Genomic DNA, 18,445 nt, shown 5'->3' with positions numbered 1-18,445 from the left:
ATATCCCCTAAAGGAATAAGTAGGTAAAATCTTAACTCCTGGCCCCAAGGGTATTGCTTCCAAGGTATGAGCATGCAGTATCAGACATGTGGAGCTGTTTTCCAGCCTGATGGCATGGTAGGGCAGGCGGGAAAGTTGCCTGCCAGTCAGCCAGATGGTGAAGGGTTCGCGTCCCTGCGCTGCCTATCATTTCAGTCCCCTGCAGCTGTTTAGAACAGTACAGAACAGAACAGGCCCTTCGGCCCACAATGTTGTGCCAATCTAAATTAGTGAATTAATATTAGACTATTTTTTATTGACTACAGCTCTGCCTTCAATACAATAATCCCAAGCAAACTTGTCACCAAACTCCGAGACCTGGGACTCAAAACCTCCCTCTGTAACTGGATCCTGACTTTCTAATCAACAGACTACAATCAGTGAGGATGGGCAGCAATACCTCCAGCACGATTATTCTCGACACTGGTGCCCCACAAGGCTGCGTCCTCAGCCCTCTACTCTACTCCCTATATACTCATGACTGTGTGGCCAGATTCTGCTCTAGCTCCATCTACAAGTGTGCAGATGACACCATCGTTGTAGGCCGTATCTCAAACAGCGATGAGTCGGAGTACAGAAGGAGATAGACAGCTTAGTGGAATGGTATCATGATGACAACCTTTCCCTCAATGTCAACAAAACAAAAGAGCTGGTCATTGACTTCAGGAAAGTGGGTGGTGTACATGCACTTGTCTACATTAATGGTGCTGAGGTTGAGAGGATTGAGAGCTTCAAGTTCCTGGGTGTGAACATCACCAACAGCCTGTCCTGGTCAAATCACGTAGATGCCACGGCCAAGAAAGCTCACCAGCGCCTCTACTTCCTCAGGATGCTAAAGAAATTTGGTTTGTCCCCTTTGACACTCATCCACTTTTATCGATGCACCACAGAAAGAATCCTATCTGGATGTATCACAACTTGGTATGGCAACTGCTCTGCCCAGGACCGCAAGAAACTGCAGAGAGTTGTGGACACAGCCCAGCACATCATGGACACCAGCCTGTTTGGGTGAGCTTTTATTGGAGATACTGCATGTTTAATAGCAGAGTGAAGCGAAGGTGTGAGCTGATAGGACGGGGGTGAGATGACCTCTCATAGTATTCACACTGCCTTTGGAGTACAGGGCTGAAACGAAATCCTATGAATTTCATCAACAGAGACACAGGAGATTCTGCAGAAGCTGGAATCTGGAGCAATGCACAAAAGGTGCTGGAGGAACTCAGAAGGTCAGGCAGCATCCATGGAGGGAAATAAACAGTCGACATTTCAGGTTGAGACCCTTCATTAGGACTGGAAAGGAAGAGGGCAGAAGCCAGAATAAGAAGGTGGGGGGAGGGGGAGGAGCACACACAGGCAGGGGATAGGTGAGTTCGGGTGAGAGGGGAAGGTAGTTGGGTGGCGGGGGGGAAGATGTAATAACCTGAGAGGAGGTAGGTAGAAGAGGGCAGAGGGCTGAAGAAGAAGGAATCCAGTAGGAGAGGGCAGTGGACCATGGATTTTGCTTGTGATTTTTTTTGGAGTTATAGAGCTATACAGACCAGAAACAGGCCCTTCGGCCCAACTCATCCATGCCGACCAAGTTGCCCTCCCTAAGCTAGTCCCATTTACCTGTGCTTGGCTCATATCCCCTAATTTTTCCTATCCATGTACCTGTCCAAATTCTTCTGAATGTTGTTAATGTATCTGCCTCTACCACTTCCTTGGCATCACATTCCATATACTCAACATCGCTGTGTGGGGAAACTTACCCCTCAGGTCCCCTTTAAATCTTTCCTCTCCTGTGCCGTCTACTTTGAGACTCCCTTACCCTGGGAAAAAGACTGTCACCATCCACCCTATCTATTTCCCTCATGATTTTTATAAACCTCTATTAGGTCACCCCTCAACCTCCTACGCTCCAGGGAGGAAAGTCACAGCCCATCCAGCCTCTCTTTAAAACTCAAGCCCTCCAGTCCATTGTGATTCTTTTCTGTACCCTTTCCAGCCTATAATGTCCTTCCTATAACTGGATGACCAGAACTGTGTATGATATTCCAAGTGTGGTCTCACCAACGTCTTGTAGAGTTGTAGCATGACGTTCCCACTCTTGTACTGTGGAATTGTAGGCCAGGATTTCAACAACACTCATTTAGCTGGCATGAGGGTTTCTAATCATCAGAAGGATCTATGAGTTTGCACATCCTATGATAAAATATGCCTTTGAGAGTGCATTAATCCCACCTGATGAAAATACCCCTCAACGTCAGCAAAATGAAGGAGCTGGTCATTGCCTTCGGGAAGCATGGTGGTGTACACACCCCTGTCTGTGTCAATGGTGCTGAAGTAGAGATGGAGATGATTGAGAGGAAGTTCATGAAACAGGCCCTTTGGCCCAACTGGTCCATGCCGACCAGGATGCCCATCTAAGATGGTCCTATTTGCCCATGTTTGGCCCATATCCCTCTAAACCTTTCAAATTCCTAGGTGTAAATATCACCAACAAATTGTCCTGGTCCAGAAATTTGCTACAGCCAAGAAAGCACACCAGCACTTCTACTTTCTCAGAAGGCTAAGGAAACTCAGCATGTTCCCGATGACCCTTTCGGATACATCACAGCTTGGTAAGCCAACTGCTCTGCTCAAGACCGCAAGAAATTGTGGAGAGTTGTGAGCACAGCCCAGTCCATCACACAAATGAGCCTCCCCTCCACAGACTCTGTCTACACTTCCTGCTGCCTCGGGAAAGCAGCCAACATAGTGTAGCGGTTAGCGTAATGATTTACAGTGCCAGTGACCCGGGTTCAACTCTGGCCACTGTCTGTAAGGAGCTTGTACATTCTCCCTGTGTCTGCGTGGGTTTCCTCTGGGTGCTCCGGTTTCCTCCTACATTCCAAAGACGTATGTGTTAGGAAGTTGTGGGAATGCTATGTTGGCGCCGGAAGTGTGGTGACACTTGCGGGCTGCCCCCAGAACACTCTACACAAAAGATGTATTTCACTGTGTGTTTTGACGTACATGTGACTAACAAAAATAATCTTATCTTATAATCAATGACTCCTCCCGCCCCAGTCATTCTCTCTTCTCCCCTCTCCCATCAGGCAGAATTTACAAAAGCTTTGAGTCATATACCTCCAGACTCAAGGACAGCTTCTATCCCACTGTTACCAAACTCTTGAATGGACCTCTCATATGATAAAGGTGAACTTTTGATCACTCAATCTACCTTGTCATGGCCCTTGCACTTTAGTTATTTACATGCGCTGCACTTTCCCTGTAACTGTAGCACTATATTCCTCATTCTGTTTTTTCTTTTTACTACCTTGATGTACTTATATATGGCACGATCTGCATGGATGGCATGCAAAACAAAAGATGTTAAACTGTATCTGGTACATGCTGGCAGGCACGGTAGTATAGCGGTTAGTGTAACGCTTTACACGCCAGCGTGTCTGTAAGGAGTTTGGTACGTTCTCTCCATGTCTGTACGGGTTTCCTCTCCCGGGTGCTCTGGTTTCCTCCCACATTCCAAAGATGTACAGGTTAAGAAATTGTGGGCTGCTATGTTGGTGCTAGAAGCGTGGCCAAAGCTTGTGGGCTGCCCCAGAACACTCTCTACGCAAAAGATGCATTTCACTGTGTGTTTTGATGTACACGTGACTATAAAGATATGTTATCTATCTTATTTTATGTGACAATAATAAACCAATACCAATACCCTGCTGGTGGTTGACTGTAGGTCTAGAATCTGCTCACCGGGACTACCTGGAGCTTAATATTCAGACCCTTGACTAGACTCCACTCCACTGAGTCGTCCCCTGCCTGGAATCCAGCAGAAGTTGGATGGAGTTTTGTGTAAGCATCTTGTGGAGTCAGAAAAAGTTAGACATATCAGAACTGCCCAGGGACTAAAATAACAAAAAAAATCTGCAGAAGCTGAATTCTAAAACAAAAACAAAAAAGTGCTCGGGGCATTCATCAGGTCAGGCAGTGGTGAGTAAATTGCTGGAGGGGATTCCTGAGGGACAGGATCTACCAACATTGGAGAGACAGGTTCTGATTTGGGACAGTCAGCACGGCTTTGGTTGTAGGAAGTCATGTCTGACAAATTTCTTGGAGTTCTTTGAGGGAGGTAACCAAGAGGCTAGATGAGAGTAGGGGCAGTCTATATGGACTTTAGCAAAGCTGTTGACAAGCTCCCTCACGGTTCGGTAAGCTTGCGAATGATACTAAAGTGGTGGTGTTGTAGACAGTGTAGAAGGTTAAGAAAAATTACGGGGATCTTGATCAGCAAGTTATGTGGGCTAAGGATAAGCAAATGGCTTTCAATCCAGATAAAGATGAGGAATTGCATTTTGGGAGATCAAACCAAGGTAGGACTTGTACAGTGAATGGTAGGGCCCTGGGGTGTGTTATGGAACAGAGAAACCGAGGAGTGCAAGTGCATAGTTCACTGAAAGTGGTGTCTCAGGTTGATAGGGTGGTGAAGAAGGTATTTGGCACGCTGGCCTTCATCATTCGGGGTACTGAGTATACAAGTTATATTGCCATTGTATAAGATGTTGGTGAGGCCTCACTTGGAGTATTTGTGTACAATTTTGGTCACCTTGTTATTAGGAAAGATGTTATTAAACTAGAAGAATGCAGAAAAGATTTACCAGGATGTTGCCCTGGACTTAGGGGCCTGAGTTCCAAGGAGAAGTTGTGTAGACTAGGACTTTATTCCCTGGAATGTAGGTGATTGATGGGTGACCTGATAGAGGGAAACAAGATTATGAGGGGCATAGACAGGGTGAAAGTACATCATCTTTTTCCCAGGGAGGGTGTGCTAAACCAAGAAGGCATAGACTTAAGATCAGAGGCGAGAGATTTAAAAGGACAATGGGGCAGCTTCTTCACACAAAGGGTGGTGCATATTTGGAATGAGCTGCCGGAAATAGTGGCTGAGCCTGGCACATTAGCAATGTTTAAACCCATCTTGATAAGTACAGGGGTAGGAGTGGTTTAGAGGGCTGTGGGCAAACGTGGGCAGATGGGACTAGTCACTGGGCAACACAGTTGGCATGGACGAGTTGGGCCGAAGAGCCTGTTGCTGTATGACTCTATGTTGTGTAGGGCTCCCCACTGATGTAATACAGTGTAGAGTTTCCAATTACTGTGTTGTGCTGTGTTGGCCTCCCATTAATCTGTTGATTTTGGAAGGGGCTCTCCATTATTGTGTAAATATCATGTTCTGCTCAATATTAAACTGTTATTTATAGTAGGGTGCTGTAATGATATCTTACTGTTGGGCATTAATGTGCTAATTTTTGTTTGGGTCTCCTTTGGGTCCCCCTTAAGTTTGTTAATGAGTAGTGCTCCTATCAGTGCGTTGATATTGGCCAGCGCTCCCCAGTAGCATGTTAACTTGGGTACAGTTCCACATTAATGTGTTGATATTGGGTAGGGTTTGCTATTAAGGAGGACAAAGTTGTTTAGTGCTCACCATTAAAGTGTATCCTAATGGGGTGACAATGTTAGGGTTATCTTTTTAGTAATGCTCAAAGTTGACCTCACTAGTATGTTCATTTTGGGTAGGCCTCCACACTAATGTGTTAATGTTGGATAAGATTCCTCTTTGGTTTACCATTGTTGGGTAGAGTTTGACATTAATGTTTGAATGTTGGGTAAGGTTCCCCATTCTGTTGGTATTGTTCCTTATTGGTGTGTTAATGTTGAGTACACAGATGTGTTATGTGGAGGAGTGGTCCCCTTTAATGTGTAGGTTAGGGTTCACTATTGATGTGTTTATTTTATGTAGTTTCCTCCCATTGTTGTGTTCATGTTGGATCGGGCTTTATACTGATATGTTTATATTGTAGCGGTTGCTACCGCGGAATAAAACAAGACTCTACTCGGAGGATTGCCAAACAGAACTGGTTTATTTTCCCGCCTTGTGCGGGCCCTTTAAGGGAGAAAAACTCCGCCCCAAAAAAACCGGCAATGACGTAAGTCCTACGTCATCAGGACTTTCCCGCGCGCGGGTTCTCCCCGTCGCTCGGAAAGACGAGGCCCGCCGCCATCTTGGGCCTCGTCGCTCCGACGCCGCGCGACCCGACTGCCGAAGCCGGTTTCGCCCGACTAGACGGTGAGTCGCCACAATATGAACCAAATTACCCAGGAATTGTATTAATATTCAGAAGGTTTCCCCAGGATTGCTTTAATGTTTAGAAGAGTTGCCTGGTTCTGTGTTGAAATTGGGGAAGTATCTCTCATTGTCCTGCTAATATTAGAAAGGGTTCCCCAGAAATATGTTATGGGGAAGGGTCACCCAGTATTGAATTATCTGTATGAATAGCATGCAAACAAAGCTTTTCACTTTATCTCAATACAAGTGATAATAATGAACCAATTACTGGTAACATATTCATATTAGAAAGGGCTCTCTCCAAGGGAACTCAGTGTGATGAGTTCCCCAGTATTGTATTTACATTAGGAAGTGTTCCCGGGTAGTTTGTCTTTGTCTGGAGGATCTTGCTGGGGAGACCTAACTGTTGGACAATCCCCAGGATCTCAGCATTATAACAACCTGACAAGAAAGTTAAGTTCTGAAATCAATAGTAGGCTGCCAGCACAGTGTAAGAGCTTGTTGTGTTTACCCGTTCCTGCTTCTGATGAGGGCTATCTGAGACTGGTGCTTGCATTCTGCATTTCTTGGCAGCAGTGGCAGGATCTTTGTATAACAGAAGCGGTTAACCTCGGGCTTGGTGAGATCCTGTGTGGTCAGTTGCTGAGCTCTAACAGAGGGCTACAACTGCCTGAACGAGTCATCGATTATATGACACCAAGATCAGACTGTCAACTTGCGTGCATCCTTCACTTTTAATGATCGGCATTTCACCAGTCTCAGATGCAACTTGCTTCAGGTTATTGAGTGCTGGGGCTGTATTAACATAATCCTCTCGAAATGCTCAGCCAATCGCAATCACGGGTCAGCTGTCAGCTACAGTACTTTGTCTCTGACTCCCTACCACTGGTTTCAATCCAGTGTGGGACAATCATTTTCTTCCTCCCCTCCCTCACTGGCCATGGTACTTCTCTTAACTAAATGAGTCTTCTTGCTAATTAGGAGCTGGAGGAAGCCCTCCAGGCTGATCTGATTGTAATCTTAAATTGCATTCCCACTATATTCGGTGGTATTCCTGCGTAGAACCTGGTTCTTGTTGGGAAGGTCCTAATGGTTTGGACAATCCTCAGGATCTTAGCATTATAATTACCCAGCTAAGCTTTCGCCCCCATTACTTATTAAAGACTCCTTTTCGATCACCCTTTGAGAAAGAGAGTGCCAAATGCTCAAGATTCTCTGAGCAAAAAATTTTCACCTCATCTCTTCTTAAATGGACGGCCTCTAATTTTGGTATATGGGTAGTACTTGTATTCCCACTTATCACCCTCCTAGCTGTCTCCACCTTCACCTTCCCCTCCCCCTACTTGGCTCCATCTGCTTATTTATTGTCTGCCTCCATCTATTATCCACCTGCCTCCATCCCCCTCCCCCTTCCCATCATCCTTCACCCCTCCTCGGTCCTGCAATCACCTCTGGCCCCTGTCTCCCCACCTTCCCCCCCTCCCCTTTATATCCCTATCTCACCCCCCCCTCCATTTTTAGTCCTGACCCAGGGCTTTGACATCGACAATTCCTCTGCCCTCACAGATGCTGCTCGACTTGCTGAATTCCTCCAGCAAATTGCTTGTTGCTTGTGGCCCCCTATTTTTAAACAGAACCTAGATTCTCCCACATCCTCTCCACATCCACTTGCTTGATGTGCCTCAGGAGTCAAAGAAAAGTCAGAAGGATACCTGTTGAAATTGTTTCCAGACACTTACTTCTATTGCAAGTTGATTTGTCTGATTCCCAGGATAATACCCCACCGGTAGTAGGAACAAAGATAGAGCAATAATTTACATACTTTAATGAATTATATGTACCAGATCAAAGTCAAATTTAAGTTTATTGTCATATACTCAAGTACATGTGTGCACAGGTGCAATGAAAAACTTACTTGCAGCAGCATCACAGGCACATAGCATCAGATAAGTAGCATTCATAAGAAAAACTTAAATTAAACATAAATTACACACAATTTTTACAAGAAAGAACACAAATAGAACAAAAGGAAACAAAGTCCATTTTAGTACAAAGTGATTAAAGTGGTCATGGTGTTGCTAAATTGTAATGATTAGGGTTTTGCCAGTTGGTTCAAGAACCGAATGGTTGAAGGGAAGTAGCTGTTCTTGAACTTGTTGGTGTGGGACTTCAGGCCCAAATTCAGACTCCTGCCTGGTGGTAGCTGCGAGAAGATGTCATGGCCTGGATAGTGGGGATCTTTGATAGATGTTACCTATTTGAGGTAGTGTCTTATGTAGATGGTGGGGAGGGACATGCCCATGATGTATTGGGCCCAGTCCAGTCCTCTGCAGCTTCTTGTGTTCCTGCACATTCGAATTGCTGTACCAGACCATGATGCAACCAGTCAGGATACTTTGAACAGTACATCTGTAGAAGTTTGTTGGAGTATTTAGTGACAAACTGAACCTCCTGAACCTTCCAAGAAAGTAAAGATAGTGGTACGCCTTCCTTGTGATTGCATCTGTGTGCTGGGCCCAGGACAGGTCACCCGATGTTTTAACGCCCAGGAATTTAAAGCTGTTGACTCTCTCTATCACTGACCCCACCACCCCCCCCCCCCCCCCACCAATGTAGACTGACACATGTTCACCCTCTTTCCCCTTCCTGAAGTCAATAATAAGCTCTTTAGTTTTACTGACGTTGAGCAAGAGGTTGTGGCACTGCTCAACCAGGTGACCTATCTCGCTCTGGTAAACTGACTTATCACCACCTGTGATTTGGTTCTGCTTCAGCTTCAATGCCTACAGGCCAGCAATGATCCAGCCCCCGCATCCCCTGGCTACAGCTACGTCCCAGTCTGACACTCGTTCACTCGCCCTTCCTCAATTCCCTGAACTGACTGGCCACAGACAAAAGAGGCATGATTCCCACCATCAGGAATGTATCAGGTTTCAGCATAGATAACAACAGACTCCACTCCCCCATGCTCTAGGCTGGCTGCACTCAACTTTGAGGCCAGTGAGCTAAGTTTCCCACTGTGGGATTTGAATTTCTTTGCTGAAATATTTACATGCAATTGGTGAGAATGGAGGGATGGCATCAGTATGGTGGTATTTGACCTTGGGAATGCAGGGGTGAGTGGCCGGGGGGGTGGGGCACGAAGGAGAGACACAAGGAGAAGCCAGCTTTCCCAGGGCAATAAGAACCCAGCTGAAGGAGGTGTGAGGTAGTGTGAACCAAGGTCAGGTCAAGTCAAGTTTATTGTCATGTGCACAAGTAAGGTGAGGTACAGGTCCAATGAAAAACTTGCTTGGAGCAGCATCACAGGTACATAGATTCAGACAACACACAAAATATAAATTATAGATAAATTATACAAGACAGTGAAGAAAAAAGACTGTGCAAAACAAAACATTAGTGCAAAACAGAAACACAATCAGAGACAAGTCCATGGTAGTTCAAGAGGTGCTCTGTAGTGTGATGTAGTGGTGATCCAAGGGTGTGTGTGAGGTTGTGGTGAATGGGAGTTGTGCGTGGGGATGTGGTGTTGTTGATTGGTGAACATTTCAAAATGAATTTTCTGTCCGTGGCCTTTCACAATGATTGAAATTCTTACAGCTTTGATCTAGGTACTTAGTTTGTTACGTAGAGTCAAGTCATATTGGTCAGGAGATTCTGGAGGCCCTGGTTTTGATTGCCCACTTTACTTAGTGATCTAAGTTTTCAGTGGGTCATAGATTGTGCAGACGCTGAAAAGAATGGCTCAGGTCATTGATGGATTGGGAGGCAGAGTTGTGGGAGCTTTTCCATGGGGTTCTCACAATTATTCACCATAACCTTACTGGAGATCCAAGGAAAGTCTGGGTAATATCCCAGTTTCAATGATATTATCTCAGCTTCCGTTGCCTTGGATTTAGCATTGACACCACAGTGTGTAACCAGGAAACCCTTCCTTCTCTACCCCACTCTTTGCTCATGAATGACTTCGGGCCCATTTATTAACTAGAATCAGCTTAAAACAATTTAAAACCATTAATGATACCTCTTGTCTTGTAATAAGAGCTTCACCTCCACACTGGGGAAGTGTGAGGTCATGCACTTTGAGAGAGGAATCAAAAGGCAGGTTATTTTTCTAACCGGAGAGAGACTGAAAATGCATGAAGTTCTGAGGAATCTAGGTGTTCCAGTGCATGAATCACAAAAATTTAGCAGCAGCTCCAACAAGTAGTTAAAAAGGTAAGCAGCATGTTTAAGAATAGGGAGGTGTTGTTACAGTTGTATAGGGTGTTGGTGAGGCCTTGCCTGGAACACTGTACACACTTTTGGTCCCCTTGCCTAAAAAATAGTATAGTAACATTGGAGGCAGTCTGAAGGAGATTCACCAGGCTAATTCCTGGGATGAGAGGGTTGTCCTGTCAAAAGAGACTAGACAACTTGGATCTGTATTCCTTCGAGTTTAGAAGAATGAGTGGTGACCTCATTCTAAGATCATAAGAGAGCTTGACAGGGTAGATGTGGGGATATTTTCTCTAGTGGGAGAGTCACAAACAAGGGGACATAACAACAAGATAAAGGCTGGTCATTTATAACTGAGGTGCGTAGAAATTTCCTCTGGAAAAGGGTGGTGAACCTCTGGAATTCTCTGCCTTGGTGGATGGTGGAAGCTGGATCATTAGATTTATTTAAAGTGGAGGTGGGTGTATATTTAATAGGTTGAGGTATGGAGAGGAATGAAGAACTGGCACACAAGAGGACTTGAGGTCAGCATAGATCAGCCACGATGATGTTGAATGGTGGGGCAGGTTTGAAGGGCATGGTGGCTTACTCCTGCTGCTATTCCCTTGTGTCCTTGTAAAGAACTTTATCTTTCGAGTCTGTCAAAGATATCCAGCCTAATATTCGTCATCCTTCAGAGTGAGAAGCAGAGTTTGGTGGACCTGAAATGTGGCCAACTCTCCCAAATATTTCTGCACAAGGCCGTGATTTTTAATTCCTGGAGGATGGACTTGTGGTGAGCACAAATGACAAGAGAGAGAAAGCCAAAGTCAGAACAAAAAGACTAACTGTTTTACAGAAGATTGACTGCAAGGTGTTGAAAACCTACAGAATGTTAGTTTTAACATTGTGTCAGTGCACAGGGTGGGCAGTTAACTGCAATACAACCAAGACTTCTATCTGAATGCAAGGAGTACAATAAATCACTGAAAATCCAGATTTGGACAATGAAGGATCAGTGGATTTTCTGGACTGTTGGATGTTATTCCCTATTATCACCCAATGCATTTTTAATTCATGTTTTAATGATGTTTTATGGCATAATAATGATTTTCCCAATGAACCAGGTAAGCTTAAAGGGAGTGCAAGAAACAGAGCCCCGTTTGGTTTGAGAACAGAGTGGTAACTGGAGCCTTAGTGGGTGGAAGGAAGTGTGGGAACCAGGGCCCCGGCGATTCACAATGGAGTGTGGCAGGCATCACATATTGAGCCAGATGCCGAACATTGGGCTTTCCGACTGATTATTGTAGTGTATAGCGAGGAAGCCAGATGAGTTGAGGACACTGCTAGACATGTGGAAGTACAATATTTAAGCCATGTGGCTTAAAGAGGAGAAGGTTAATTTTCTTGGTTACAAGGTTTTCGGGCAAGATAGAAAGGGGGGCAGAAGCAAAGGGGGAACATTGGTTAAAGAAACCATCACAGTTAGGGGAAGGGCTGACATGTTAAGGGGACTATCAGATAAGGTTATCAGGAACAATGAGGTGTTATCATAGAGTCATAGAGTAATACAGCATGGAAATGGGCCCTTCGGCCCAACTCATCCATGCTGACCATGGTTCCCACCAAGCTAGTTCCATTTGCCCACGTTCGATCCATATCCCTCTAAACCCCTCCTATCCATGTACTTATCCAAATGTCTTTTAAATTTTGTTATTGCATTTGCCTCAACCACTTCCTCTGGCAGCTCGTTCCATGTACGGACCACCCTCTGTGTAAGAACTTGCCCCTCAGGTCCCTTTTAAATCTTTCCCCTCTCAGCTTAAACCTATGCCCTCTAGTTTTTAGTTCCCTTCCCTGGGAAAAAGACTATGTGTATTCACGCTATCTGTACCCCTCGTGATTTTATACACCTCTATAAGGTCAACCCTCAATCTCCTATGCTCCAAGGAATAAAGTCCTAGCCTGCCCAACCTCTATAAATCAGACCCTCAAGCCCAGGCAACTTCCTTGTAAATCTTCTCTCCACTCTTTCCAGCTTAATGACATCTTTCCTACAGCAGGGTGACCAAACTGAACACAATACTCCAAATGCAGCCTCACCAATGTCTTGTACAGCTGTAACATCCCAACTTCTATACTCAGTGCCCTGACTGATGAAGGCCAGCATGTCATATGCCTTCTTCACCACCCTGTCTATCTGTGACGCCACTTTCAGCAAACTATATACTTGTACTCCTTGCTCCCTCTGTTCCACAACACTCCCCAGGACCCAACCTTAACTGTAAGTCCTACCCTGATTCGATTTCCCAAAATGCAACACTCCACATTGTTCCTCCAGCATCTGGCCTCTTTGTAACAGCACAGGAGACCGTGGACCAGGAGGTCAGAGAGGGAGTGGGATGGGGAATTAAAGCAGAAGGCAACTGGAAGCTCAGGGTCACCCCTGTGGACTGAACACAGGCGTCTGCCAAGTGATCACCCAGGCTGGTTTGGTTTGATTTATTACCAAGGTGCAGTGAAAAGCTTTTGTTTTGCATGTCATCCAGACAGATCATTCCATACATAAGTACATCAGGGTAGTAAAAAGGAAAACAGAATGCAGAATACAGTGTTGCAGTTACAGAAAAAGTGCGGTGCAGGTAGACAAGTAAAGTGCGCAATGAGATAGACTAGGAGATCAAGAGTTCATCTTTTAGTGTGTGAGAGATCCGTTCAAGAGTCTGATAACAGCAGGATAGAAGCTGTCCTTGAGCCTGGTAGTGTGTGCTCTCAAGCTTTTGTATCTTCTGCCTGATGGGAGGGGGGGGGGAAGAAGAGAGAATGACCGGAATTGGAGGGATCTTTGATTATTTGACTGCTTTCCCAAGGCAGCAGGAAGTGTTGATGGAATCAGTGGAGTAGAAGCTGGTTTACATGATGGACTGGGCTGCATTCATAACTCTCTGCAATTTCTTACAGCCTTGGGCAGAGCAGCTGCCATACCAAGCTGTGTTCTGATTTCTCCATTGTAGAGGAGACCGCAATTGTGAATGCAGTACACCAGATTGGAAGTGCAAGTGGAAAGTTCGCCTGGAAAGACTGTTTGGGTTCCTGAATGGTGGAAAGAGAAGAGGTGTTGCATCTCCTGCAGCTGCATGGGAAAGTGCTGTGAGAAGAGGGGTATGGTTTTTGGGGACGGAGGAACAGACCAAGGAGTTGTGAAGGGAACAATCCCTTTGAAATTCTGAAAAGGGAGGAGAGGGAAAGATGTGTCTGGCAGTGGAATCTTGTTGGAGGTGGCGGAACTTGCGAAAGATGATCCATTGAATGCGGAGGCTGGTGGGGTAGAAGGTGAGGACCCCAGGAACTCTGTTCTTGCTCCATCCAGGAAGAGATGAGAGTAGAAGTGTGGGGCATGGATGAGATGTGGACAAGGGCTCTGTCAACTATGGTAAAAGGGAAGACACAGGAACACGTTTCCAAGGTACCTGTGCAAAAAGTCTCATTGTCAGAGCAGATGCAAAGGAGGTGTGGGAACTGAGAGAATGGAATGGAATGTTTACCAGCGGCAGGGTGGGAGGAAGTTGAGTGAAGATAACAACAAAAAGTTTTGGCCAGTTTGCTGCCCGCCCCCTCAACCTCCTCCCTTAGTTCCCCACTACAACTTGCACCCACCTCCCAACTAACGACCAGAAAGATATTCCGCCTTGCTAAATCATGATGCGGCTTGCCTGCTGATGAGCCTTTCATTTGAAAACTCCCAGGACGGTCTGTGGTGTGGAGCTGAGGGAAGACACCGCTGTCAGACACAACAAGACAAATGGCTCCTGAAGCCCACAACATGTGCCTCAACATTGACAGATCGCAGGGAGCTGTCCTCAACTTGGCAGACACGCTTAATTTACAATTAATAAATCTGAATAAAATATTTTTCCTTTCATTATCAGCGTTGACTAGCTGACAGCTGCAGTGACAGGAGGGGTTAGTACTGAGGAGAATAGCCTGTTAAAATCTTCTCTGATTCCACCTGCAGTCAATCATTTTTTTTTCCACAGGAATTTTTGTAAATGAGTCCCTGACAGAAATTAAAGCTGTCGTCTGCCTTTTTCCCTCAGCTTTCACCAAAGCCTACGTCAAAATGCTTGTTTAAATATGTAGCAATTCTTTTCCTATTTGGGTGTCTCATCTGATTTGGATCCCATCATTCTCAGCCTGACTGTTAACCCTTTCCTGCAACAGTCAGGCAAATTATGTAAGGAGTTTATGTTTATAAATGGGCTTTCACAGCCATAGCTTGTTGCAACACACCTTACAATCTCTATCGCATTTTGTCACTGTTGGAATGAAGTAAACGTGGCAGGCAGTTTGTGTCCCATCCTCGTAAAATCCAACGAGATGATACAACAATAATAAAATAGTAAGATAAAAAGATGACCTAATTCTGCAGTGCTCACTGTGGGTTAAGTATTGCCAAGAAGTTGGAGAGAACTCGCAAGTATATCTTCCTATAATAATTTACTGAATGGTAGAACCCCTGATCATGTAGGGACTAGCGCTCTTGGGTGTGGGTCAGAAGATCGTGGTTCAAGCCCCACCCAACCCCCCTTCTCCTCCTGGATGGGGCTTCCCATGTCCTCACCTCTGCTCAGCAAACTCCACACCCATCAAATCAGCACCACACCAGGGTATGAACCCCAATCAGTCTACATCTTCTTGCAATTCAAGTTAAGTCAAGTTGAGTTTATTGTCATGTGCACAAGTACGGTGAGGTACAGGTGCAATGAAAAACTTGCTTGCAGCAGCATCACAGGCACATAGGTACAGACAACACACAGAATATAAATTCTACAATGTATCACCAGCTTGGTAGGGCCCTGGGGAGTGTTGTAGAACAGAGAGACCAAGGAGTACAAGTACATGGCTCCCTGAAAGTGGCGTTGCAGGTAGACAGGGTGGTGAAGAAGGCTTTTGGCATGCTGGCCTTTGTCAGTCAGGGCATTGAGTATAGAAGTTGGGATGTTATGTTGCATTTGAACAAGACACTGGTGAGGCCACATTTGGTATATTATGTTCAGTTTATGGCACTCTGCCATAGGCAAGATACCATTAAGCTGGAAAGAGTGCAGAGGATATTTACGCGGACGTTGCCGGGACTCAAGTTATGGAGAGAGGTTGAGCAGGTTAGGACTTTTTTCATTGGAGGGTAGGAAAATGAGGAGTAATCTTATAGAAGTGTATAAAATTATGAGGGGCATGGATAGGGTGAATGTGCACAGTCTCTTTCCCAGGGTTGGGGAATTAGAGGGCAGAGGCTTGAGGTGGGAGGGGAGAGATTTAATAGGAGCCTGAGGGGCAACTTTTTCACCCAGACAGTGGTCAGTATATGGAATGAGCTGCCAGAGGAAGTGGTTGAGGCAGGTACATTAACAACATTTAGAAGGCACTTGGACAGGTACATAGATAGGAAAGGTTTCGAGGGATATGGGCCAAATGCAGGCATATGGGACTAGCTCAGATGGTAATCTTGGTCGGCACGGACCAGTTGGGCTGTAGGGCCCGTTTCCATGCTGTGTGACTCAATGACCTACCTTGCCTTTTAGAATTCCAAAGCAATGTTCCTTCCACAACATCCCGATCCACTCCTCAATCACCCCCAGCATCTCCTCCTCTCCCATAACACCTCCCATTCAAAACCAGTCGACGCAACATCCATCACATCTTTTCCCTCCTTTCTCCCTGCAGTCCAGTGACCAAGACACATATCTTCCTCGCAAAATACCAGTTTTGCTTCTTTCCATTCAGTCCTTTGGCCAGACTCTGGTCCTTTCAATATAGAGTGGACCACATGGAAGTGGCTGGCTGCTTTACCAATTACCTCTCTTCAGTTTACAAGGGTGACCATGAGCTCCTTGTAAATTGTCACTTTAGTACATTTGACAAGAATATACCAATACCAATAGTTCTTCCTCCTTCTCCCATTCTGACCTCACTGTCCTCAGCTCCTACACTGTTCCAACGAAGCTCAATGCCATGAAAATTAGCTTTTTGCAGCAGCAACACAGTGCATTACATAAGTCAACCTAAACTTAAATTAACATGAATTATACATAACTGACATGCCCGCAAATATAAACAACAAAATAAACATTAGTGTAAATGTAGTGGAGGGAGAGAAAAAGAAATATAGTCCGAGGTAGAATTAGGGTTTTTCAGGTCGGTTCAAGAACCTGATGGCAGTGGGGAAGAAGCTGCTGTTGAACCTTGAGGTGTGGGTCTTCTGTACCTCCTGCCTGATGGCAGCATTGAGAAGAGGGCATGGCCCGGATGGTGGGGGTCCCTGATGATGGATGTTGTCTTTGTGAGATGTCGCCTCTTGTAGATGTCCTCAGTGGTGGGGAGATCTGTACCCATGACGGAACTGGCTGAGTCCACCACTCTCTGTAGCCTCTTGCGTTCCTGTGCGTTGGAGTTTCCACACCAGGCTGTGATGCAACCAATCAGAATGCTTTCCACTGTACATCTGCAGAGGTTCGTCAGAGTCTTCGATGACCTGCCGAATCTCCTTCTAAGAAAGGAGAGATACTGGTACACCTTCTTCATGTTGCATCTATGTGCTGGGCCCAGGATAGATCCTCCAAGATGTTGACGGCCAGGCTCTTGAAGTTGCTCACCCTTTCCATTGCAGACCCCTCAATGTGGAATGATGCATATTTACCTGACGTCCCCTTGCCTTTGACCCGATCACACACTTACACTTTTGCCTTTTTCTATCCCTCCCCCTTTCACTTCATCTTAAAACATTTCATTTCTTTAAGTTTGTTCAGAACTTAGGAGAGAAACATTACCCCTGCCTCTCTCTCGGTTAAAGCTGTTCAGCCTGCTGAGGCATGTTGGTTCAGAACTTAGGAGAGAAACATTACCCCTGCCTCTCTCTCTGTTAAAGCTGTTCAGCCTGCTGAGGCATGTTGAGATGTACCTGAGGAAAAACACTAATACATTGAGTGAGGGGTAAATATTGGCCATGGTGCCAGGAACTACTCTGCCCCTCTTCAAAAGGGCCATGGGACCTTTTGCATTCAACCAGTTTAATATTACCCCAACAAAATTTGGCTCTTGTATTGCCATACGATATGGAAAGATGCCACTTCCCTGTAGCACATCCTCTCTCACACCGGCCAGTTAACCCATCAACCTGCACACCTTTGGGATGTGGAAGAAAACCGGAGCACCTGGGAGAAACCCACACGATCACAGGGAGAACGTGGAAGTTCCACACAGACAGCGCCTGAGGTCAGGACTGAACCCAGGTCTCTGGCGCTGTGAGGCAGCGACTCTACCTGCTGCACCACTGGGCCGCCCTATGTATTGATACACAATAAAATCACGTTATATACAAACAACTGTGCTAATTGGGATTTACTTTATATACACTACCAAACAATGGCAAGGAATTAATTGACAGCATGATATTTCTAGCAATCTCCTTTTCTAAATAATCATTTAACATCTTAAATTTGTTGGGTTTTCATCATTTTTATTTAAGACTTGCATTCTCAAATTCTCAGTCACATTACTTGTATAAGGAGACGATTAATGGGAATTGCACAAGGCACAGATGTCGCGAAACTCCTTGTGATGTTGCTGCTCAGTGCTTACAGTGAACTGTAATTAAGGACTGTGTGAAAGATGTACTATCGAAACAAAGTAAGATTGATTGTGGATTTCTTCCTCTTGTTGTGTGTTTCCTTGTATGAGATTTGTCCCGTTCTAGACAGACAGGTTGGTTGGAAGAAGGGTTATTTGGAATGAGGAATGGGACACTTTCTGACACAGACAGAGCAGGGTTAGATGCAGAGTAAAGCTTGGTGCCTGCTGTCCCATTAGACCCTCACAGGTATGGGACAGCTTTTGATGGATGTAGTGTAAGTTCTCCATTCAAAATTCCCTCCAGCATTTCCAGAGGGGGTGCAGAATGTTAGGTATAGAGCAAAACTCCTTCAAACGCTGTCCTTTCACACAGTCCCAGGGCAGGGACAGAGGGTTAGATATGTATGTCTGATTCACCCACGTTTGAGAGAGAGAAAATGTTTCCATTCATGTAATGCCTTTCACTTTCACAACCAA

The sequence above is a fragment of the Pristis pectinata genome, chromosome 3 (genome assembly GCF_009764475.1).
Source record: "Pristis pectinata isolate sPriPec2 chromosome 3, sPriPec2.1.pri, whole genome shotgun sequence".
NCBI classification, from domain to species: Eukaryota; Metazoa; Chordata; class Chondrichthyes; order Rhinopristiformes; family Pristidae; genus Pristis; species Pristis pectinata.
The sequence above is the reverse complement of the archived record's forward strand: the minus strand, read 5'-3'. Positions refer to the sequence as shown.